The 8,306-nt window shown below is 52.7% G+C and overlaps 1 non-coding gene across 1 annotated transcript; it reads left to right on the top strand.

Moving 5' to 3' along the window:
• Positions 1-304: 304 nt before the first annotated feature.
• Positions 305-412, top strand: LOC116659417. Its single transcript, XR_004314797.1, has one exon. It is a non-coding gene; the product is annotated as a U6 spliceosomal RNA (small nuclear RNA).
• Positions 413-8,306: the final 7,894 nt, after the last annotated feature.

Consider the following 8,306-nt stretch of genomic DNA (forward strand, 5'->3'; position numbering starts at 1 on the left):
ATCCAATCTGGCCATGAGCTGAGCAAGTGACCCAGGTTGGGCCAACCAGGTATTCTCTCCTGAGGATTTCAGGATAGAATGACTCAAGGCCAGATTGGCTGACACCAAGTTGTTCTGACTTCTCCTGACTTCCTTGTACGTAGAAGCACAGTTTCCTCAGTTCCTGTCTTTCTGAGGCCCAGTGGTTCAGTGTCTCTTGACTGACTTCTGCGAACTACCCCAAATCTTGGAAATAAACATTTTTTGTTTTCTAAAAATTTGCCGGAGTCCATTTCTGTAGCTTGCCTCCAAAGAACCCTGGTGGGTGCTCACTTCAACAGCACATATATTAAAAACTGGAAGGATACAGAGAAGATTAGCATGGCCCCTGAGCAAGGATGACATGTAAATTCGTGAAGCATTCCATAATTTTTATGTATACCAAAAACAAGAGAAAACAAAACAAAGAACCCTGGTGGATACAGCACATCTATTTTTTAAAATTGCTGTGTGGATGGGTGAACGAATAAGCCTCTTCTTGAGGGCAGAGAGAGCTGATCAGACAGGAAGGGCAGGGGGAAGGGAAGGCACTGGCAGCAGAGAGATCACCATCCACAAAGATCCTTGGAGATCCACATGCTGGCTGGAACGCTGCAGCAAAGTGGGGTGGGAGGAGTCCTGACTTCAAAACCCAGCCTGAGACTCAACATGGGGCAAATCCCCATCACTGCCGTGAAAAGCACGCTTTGTCCTCCATGGAGCTGCTGGGGGCCACGTGCCGAGAGCATCCCCTTAGAAAGTGTACGTCCCAGGGACACGCGCTGTCATCTTGGCCTCCTTACTGTGTGTTCACTGTGGTTTGACACGAAACAGAGAGAAGATGCGCAAACCTACCCAGCAGCTTCGGGCGGTGGGACTGGGGACAGGACGGAGCTGAGGGTGAAACTCTGGGTGATGCCCCCTTCCCAAGGTTTTGATGGAGAACTTGGGGCGCAGGGCAGTGCCGCACAGCAAGTTGAGAAACCAAGGCCTGATGCCGCCAACGATGCCCTGTGGCAAAGTTGTCTTACTTGGATAAAAATCGACCATCTCTCCCTTATGTCTTTCAAAAGGTGGGCTCCAGATGGACTCAAGCCTTAGATGTGAACATTACAATAACAAAGCCAAAGAAAGCCTGAGGATGTGTCTGTGTGCCCAAGGAAAGAATGATTCTATTCCAAAAGACCCTAAAAGTGCAAGACAGAGGGGAGAAAAAAAATGACGGATCTACCTGCATCCAAATTAAGGATTCCTGTGCATAAAGGAGGGCGCAGGAGGAGGCAGCAGACGGAGCACATGGCTAGGACCCCGACTGCCAAGTGGCCACAATTCAGAACATACAGGAACTCTCAGAACAAGAAGAAAAGGACAAAAGTTCTGAAAGGAAAAAAAAAACCCCACAAAGGTGGAGCAGAAGGTGGCATTATTAAATGCCTACTAAGAGATGTTCAAACTCAGTGAAAAGAGACACAGTGATGTTCAAAGTGAGGCCCAGCTTTAGCCTCATTATGCAAGAGAGGCCCGTTGCTGAGCGGTCCGGCTGATGCTGGCGGGAGTGTCTGGAGAGCTGCGCTCCCTCGTGCACAGTGAGTGGGACAGGCCGGCCTGGGTCCCTGGGCCTCCATCCTGGGGGTGGGTGTAGGATGCCGGGCAGCCATCACATAGGGCTCTGGAGGGGCAGGACACAGATGCCCACGTGGCCACGGGGAAAGGGAAACTGGGGACACCCTGGCGCCCACCCCCCACGAGGAAACACTTGTAGCGGTCCAGGTAGGGGCTCCAGGTGTCTGACGTCATGGAGTTGGGCAAGAAGCAAGAAGAACAAAGGTGACCATCTGAGGTCCCAAAGCAGGGCCCGCATTTCTTGTTCCAAGCACTGTTTGGCCACTTTCTAGCTATCTGGACTGGGGCAGGTGACACCCCTGAGCCTCTGTCTCCACATGTGCACTGGGGGCAAACAACAGCTTCCTCCTCTGGCAGACTTGGGGGTGGTGAGTCCTGGAGAGGCGGCACCCCCAGCGCGGGGCCATAGTAGGTGCTCAGTAAACAGTAGTCAGCAGCCCTTACAAACACTGCATCTGCAGCAAGGCGAGGCCCCCGCGCAGGAAGCTGCTTGTCCTCACTCCTCGGGACCGCCTGCTACCCAGCCAGTGTCCCTGGGACCTTGTGGGCACTGAGTTCTTCACTTACGCTGCTCTGGCAGTTGCCTCCAGCCTCCCTCCTGGGTGTGTTAGAAGCTGCACTTACCACCCCCGCCCCCCAAGCTCTGTCCTGCCACAGGAAATGGAGCAGGGCTGATCCTGAGGCCAGAGTGGCCCTCTGCACCGGCTGTTCCTTCCTGCCCGCCCCCACCCCTGCTCTGGGGCCCTGATTAGCCCGGGTATTGGATGACCCCTGCTCTTCTTTTCTTCCCCGCAAGGGTTAATCAGCCTTCCTGCTGGGCGGCTGGGAGGCTGGAAGGAGGCAGCGGGCGGCCAGCGGCAGGAGGCTTTCATTACTTTGATGGGATGCATGTGCTCGGCTTTATCTCCGGCCCCTTTCTCCCTAATTCAGCGCTTGAACGTCTCAGCTGTCGGCCGACCTGCAGACAATTGCTCGGGGTAATACTATCCGGAAAAAGCTGATAAAACGCAGATGTGACGAGGCCTCTGAAATTTGCGGTTTGCTAAGTGGTTTGCTGCGATGCTCGGCCCGTGGCTTCCCTGAGAGGTTGGGAACGGAGAGGGTGGGAGTCGCAGTTTTTCAGGTGAAAGGTTGCAGAGAGTAAGTGGCTGTAGAATTTATTTTCTATAATTAGGAAGATGAGCAAATAGAAAGTGGAGAGCAAGGTGACCGTCCCACAGGACTCATGGGCTCACTGGACCCCTGGGTCCCATCCTAACCAGCCTGCAGGGGTCTCTCCCTGAGTGGGGTTGCCCCCCCGGGGGGCTTCCTCTATGCAGCTTGGAGTGGGTGTGGTGCAGGAGCTCCTGGCGGGAAGCCTGTGTGATCTTGGGCAAGTCACCTGACCGTTTGCTCAGCCGACTCAACTGAAAGACCAAATTGCTAACAACCTCGGTTACTTACCATGTGTGATACAGGATGTCAGGCACACAGTAGGTGCTCAGTGAATGGTGCTAACTTTTCTTCACTTGTTGAGGATTCCTAGGTGACCCGGAGAGCAAAAGCGACAGGAAGCTGACCTGAAGGGGCTGAATCCCAGGTGGGTGGCAGAGTCCCATCCCAGAGGTCAGGATGGCCCCAGAACCTGCATTTCTCATGAGGTCCCAGTGAGGCTGAGGCCCCTGGTCCCTGGACCACACTGTAAATAGCACTGGTGGGAGGACCCCAGGCACATCAGGCTGGAAGGAGGCTCTGGGCACATCCAGTGCTTCCCCTCTCAGCCTCGAGGAAGTCTCCACTGACCAGACAGGGCAGGCACCGTGGCCGGTGTTACCCAGCACACCAGAGGCAGAGCCAGGCTGAGGGGCGACCCCCCCCTACCACGCCTCGGATGACCCACCTTCCTCCACCGGCCAAGAGCTGTATTCAGACAGTAGGCGCACATCCATGTGAGAGTATCCCAGAGCGAGCAGGCTTCACGGTGTCCTTCCCAAGTCGCTCTGATGACAAAGGAGAAAGTACCCAAAGTGATACCGTTGTGTGCTAGCCTCGGGGCCAGGCCACGGGGTTCTCAAAACAGGCGATGGGTCTGACTCAGGGCAGCAAATGCTGCCGTCTGCATCGGTGTGCTGGCGCCTTCACAGGGACCAATAATCCCACAGAGGGAGCCTGCGATTAGGTGGCCGCTGCTTCCGAATACCTGTCAGTTCTCTTTTATGCTTATGCTAAGGTGAGAAGAGCCAAGGTGCATCGGGTCCCTCCCCCGATCTTTACCGCTTGCCCTTGGTTCCAGTGATGAGTGGCTCATGCCCATTTTCAGTTCAGAGAAACTGAGGCCCAGAAAAGATATGTCGTTTGCTTTCTCCCAGCTGGTAGGGGCAGAGCTGGAATCCCAACTCAAGTGTATTTAGGAGCTTCCGGCTCCAAAGTCACACGCTTGTGTCTGTCCATGCTGCCCCTGGACAGACAAACATCACCCCTGGATCAGGGGACTAGGGGGGAGGGCAGTGGGGGTACAGACACTTCAGCCAGCTCCAAAAATTAGGGCCCCTGCCTGGGTTTTCCCTTGAAAAGGCCAGCCGGCCTTCAGAGGGCCTGTCTGCAGTTCCCAGCTTTCAAAGAGAGAGGGCGTCTCTCCCCCTGCCGGGTGTGGGCAGAGCTGGTAGCAATTTTCCCACAATGTGTAAATTAGTCAATCTCCGAGTCTGTAAACGGGGGCCTTTGAAGGGACCTTAATGAAGCACTCCATTAGGGCTTAATGATGGCCGCCTCGAGCATTACTGGCCCAAGTGCCTTTTGATGTCTTGGGGCCACGGGTTGGAGGCTCAAGTTATCTCAGTGCCCCGGCGGGCTTAAAAAAAAAAAAAAAAGGCAAAAAGCCCCCTTAGAGAAGTTGAAAAATTTTTAATGAAAAAAGTTAGTCCTGGCCTGACTGATGTTGGCACTTCAAAGCCAGTGCACACTAAATTGCTGTAGACTGCTTAATTCAAAAGTGCTCCCTCGCTGGTGACAGCCCAATGGTGACAAAATACAATTGGCAACAGGAGCTGGGCAAGATCAAAGGCCGGCTATTGTAATAGTTTTGTTCCATGAAGAATTGCTTATTGTCAGGAGTTTTGAAGCCTTTTTCCTCCCCCTCTTCTTTTCTTTTTTTTTCTTTCTTTCATTCTTTTTTTTTCTTCCCTTTTTTTTTTTTTTCTGTGGCTCCAACGCCATCTCGGGAACCTCTGGTTCAGAATCAGCGTACATAAATACTTGTAATTACATCCTTCTGATAATACACTTCAGTTGGCAGAGGCCACCACTGCCCGTCCTTCTCTCTGGAGGTTCACGGAGCCGTGTGGTTGGTTGGATCGTAAAAACCATTTCTGTGTTTTGGTTAGAAAAGATCCTATGAGGCACCCAGAGAGGAAAATTAGAGCTGGGATCTGCTCGTCGTCCTGGGGACTATTTTAGGATTTAGCTCAGATTAAACCGCTGCCGGCCCAGGCCCTGGCGGGGCGGACGGGTAGCGCCAGAGGACCAGGTTCCGAGATCCCTCTTGACAATTCCAGATTCTCCCAATCTCAGTTTCCCCAGCTGTCACCCTGGGGCTCATTTTCTCACACCACATGCATTTATGGAGCTCTGATTTAGGAAAATTCTTGCCTTGTAAGGCTGTTTAAAAGTCCAGGAGAAAGTCAGTATGAAAGCACTTTGTGACCTGGAAACTCCCTCTCTCCCTGCCTCTGGTTTTGGCGGGTCTGATCCTAGTCTCCACGGTTTACCTGCTCCATAGGCCACAGTCGTCACCCGGGAGCACAGAACCCAGAATGAGATGTTCTGGTGAGCTGGAGGGAGGTGTGAGTGAGGGAAAGTGTCCCCCGGCCTGGGTGTGCGTCCTCACTGCTATTCTCAGCAGTGTGACTCAGCTGGTTCATTTTACCCCCAAGAACCTCAGTTTCCTTCTCTGTAAAATGGGACTAACCATCCCTGTGCTGCCAAATCTCATGGTGTTTCCTGGCCTGACCCAAGGCCCAAAGAAAAGGATGCAGGAGAACTTCATAAACGACCAGACGGCCATAAACATCACAGAGGCAGTCCGAGTTATTTTTCCGACAGACGTGAGCCGGAGGAGGCTGTGGCTGGTTTGAGCTGGGTCGAGGCCAAGGATGACTGGGGACCATCAGGAAGCAGGAATGCTCCGGTTCCTTTTATTGCTTCAAATATTAGTCACCAGGAAGCCGCCCCATGAAGCAGACAAGCCTCGTATCATTTCCTCGTCTTGAATTAATTAAGAAGACTGGTATGGGGACAATTAGAGAAACCCGAGGCTGATGACATCTCCCTGTGATGGAATTTGCTCCTGCATCCACTCTGCCTCCCTCGCAGTCCCCCAGATATTGGCAGGTTTATTTTTTTCCAAAGTGTCTCAGACCCATTGTAGGACTGGATTAGGGATTCTGCAGACATTTGGGGGCACACAGGGCCCTGGGAGGGATGGGCTGTGGGTCAAGTTGATGTTTGTCTGTTTACACTGACAGCCTGTCTTGCTTCTCCACTTTCTTTTCAACCTAACTTCTCCGGCCACTCGCCCCACACCCGCCAACCTCGCCGATGTTTCTGTCTTTTGTTTTGAAATTCCATGGGCACCAAACATTCTAAATCCTCAAACATTTTAAGCAAACATTCTAGGGTGGCACTGGTCTAAAGCCAACTCTCTCCAGGGCTCCACCCCCACTTTCTGAGGGCGTCGTTCAAATGTCCACAGGCTGAGTCAGACCCCCAGTGACTCCGAGACCTGCCTATTCATCAGGAAGACACACACACTGGCCCCAGACCCGCCCGCTCACCATAATCACGCGCAGGTATGCGCAAACCCAGCTGAGCAATTATGAATAATTAAATCAATTAGAGACAGTCTAGCACCAGGGATTACGGCCGCTCGGATGTGGGCCTCTGTAATATTTTAACAGTAAACGCAAGAGCCCCAGAGAGGCTGGCGGGAAGAGGGGAACAAAAGCGGGTCCAAATGCCAAGCTGTGTTGCTTGGTGACCCCCCTCTGCGGAATCGGCGGCCTTCCCAAGGAAAACAATGGCCGTGAAATGCCAATAAAATATTTGGGGGGCCAAGTATGAAAGCTTCAAAATGAGCTAATTAAAAACGGATAAAACACGAGTCTCCAAAAGTATGTTGAGTGAATTTAGTGCTTGAAATTTGACAGAAGGCAAAGATTTTTGACCATGAAGCAGAACTTTTTAAAGTGGCAGAGCTGGGCGACTGGGTCGTTTCCTGCTAAACCAATCTCCCTCCTTTCAGGGAAGCTCAGGGGAGGCCCTGAAGGCCTCGACAGCCGTCGTGGGGCCACAGACCAGCCAGTGCAACTCTTTTAAGGCTGTCTCGGGAGTGGGGACCTAGAAGCCCGTTTTGGATGCGGGCTGCGCACAAGGCAGGCAAACTCTGAAAGGGGAGTCTGAGAAGTATGGCGTCCCAGGGCAAAGTCCTGACTCCATTCACGCTAGCGTAGCAGCACGGCAGCACTCCATAAATACCCAACAGTGACGGCCTGTGAGAATTACCGCTGCCGGGACTCAGTTCCCCAGAAAGCGACCAACGGGTCCAGATGGAGAACGTGAGGCCAGGATTGAGGACGCATCCTTGCTTCTGGTGGAGACAGGATTCATCTCGGCAGCCCCGCTGGCTTGAGGGCCACCATCGAAGGTGCCAGCTTCCCCAGTCCCGTCGCCCCAGGGGCCTGGACGTGGTCAGGATCTCACTGGTTAAGTGTGGACGGTCTGGGGATCATTAGAGATATGATGGATTTGATGAAATCAACAGGAACCTAATCGCTTTTCTGTGTTCTCAGAGTCTGAGCCAAGAGTGTAAATACCACCTGCTTTGGCTCAGCAGAGAGATGTGAACTGAGCCTTTCTAGCGACAAAGGACACATGTGCTTTTCTGAGTGATGATCTGTCCAGATCTGCTGACTGGGGCATATGTGTTATGCAAGAAAGAGTAGGAACTCCAAGGGTCGTCCCCAACAGCCAAATCCAGCCCTGTGCTTACAAGTGTAAGAGAACTGCCTCCCGTCCTCCGTGGGCCCAGCTGACTGTCTGTGTTGGTCGTTCACTCACAGAACGATCTTCGAGATTAGCACCACTGTGTTACAGAGGAGGCTACAGAGCTCGGAGAGGTCCAGGAACTTGCTCCAGGCCCCGCGTAACAAGGGAAAGGCCAAGATTCAATCCCAGATTTTTCTGGCTCGAAATTCCATGCATGCCATTCCTGCCTTCTGCTGCTTCTCTTGCAAGCCTGAATAGTGGGCTAACAGGGGGGATAAAGACATCCCAATGACTTGCTTCCCCAGAATGAATGTGTTCAGGTTCCTTGTCTGTAATTTTGCAGGGTGGTTGCAAAGATTAGCAATCATACCCCTGTACAAACCAGATTTCCCCCAAATCCCAAGATCTGGAGACATGGCTTCTCCAAGGTCTGACACTGAGGGAGGGGACTCTCACCAGCACCAACCCTCCCATGTCACTAGTTCCCCACCCTGCTTTGGCTCAAGCAGTCTGCTGAGATTCTGGCCCCAGTGGCCTCGAAAGGGACCCTGGCACTTTTGAGAACCTTGCAGGACGTCTCAGGAGTAAGTCCTTTTCCTCCAGACTCTGCTAAAGCTCTTCCCTCACATCTGTTTGACGTCTGT

The sequence above is a fragment of the Camelus ferus genome, chromosome 2 (assembly GCF_009834535.1).
Source record: "Camelus ferus isolate YT-003-E chromosome 2, BCGSAC_Cfer_1.0, whole genome shotgun sequence".
Taxonomy (NCBI): domain Eukaryota; kingdom Metazoa; phylum Chordata; class Mammalia; order Artiodactyla; family Camelidae; genus Camelus; species Camelus ferus.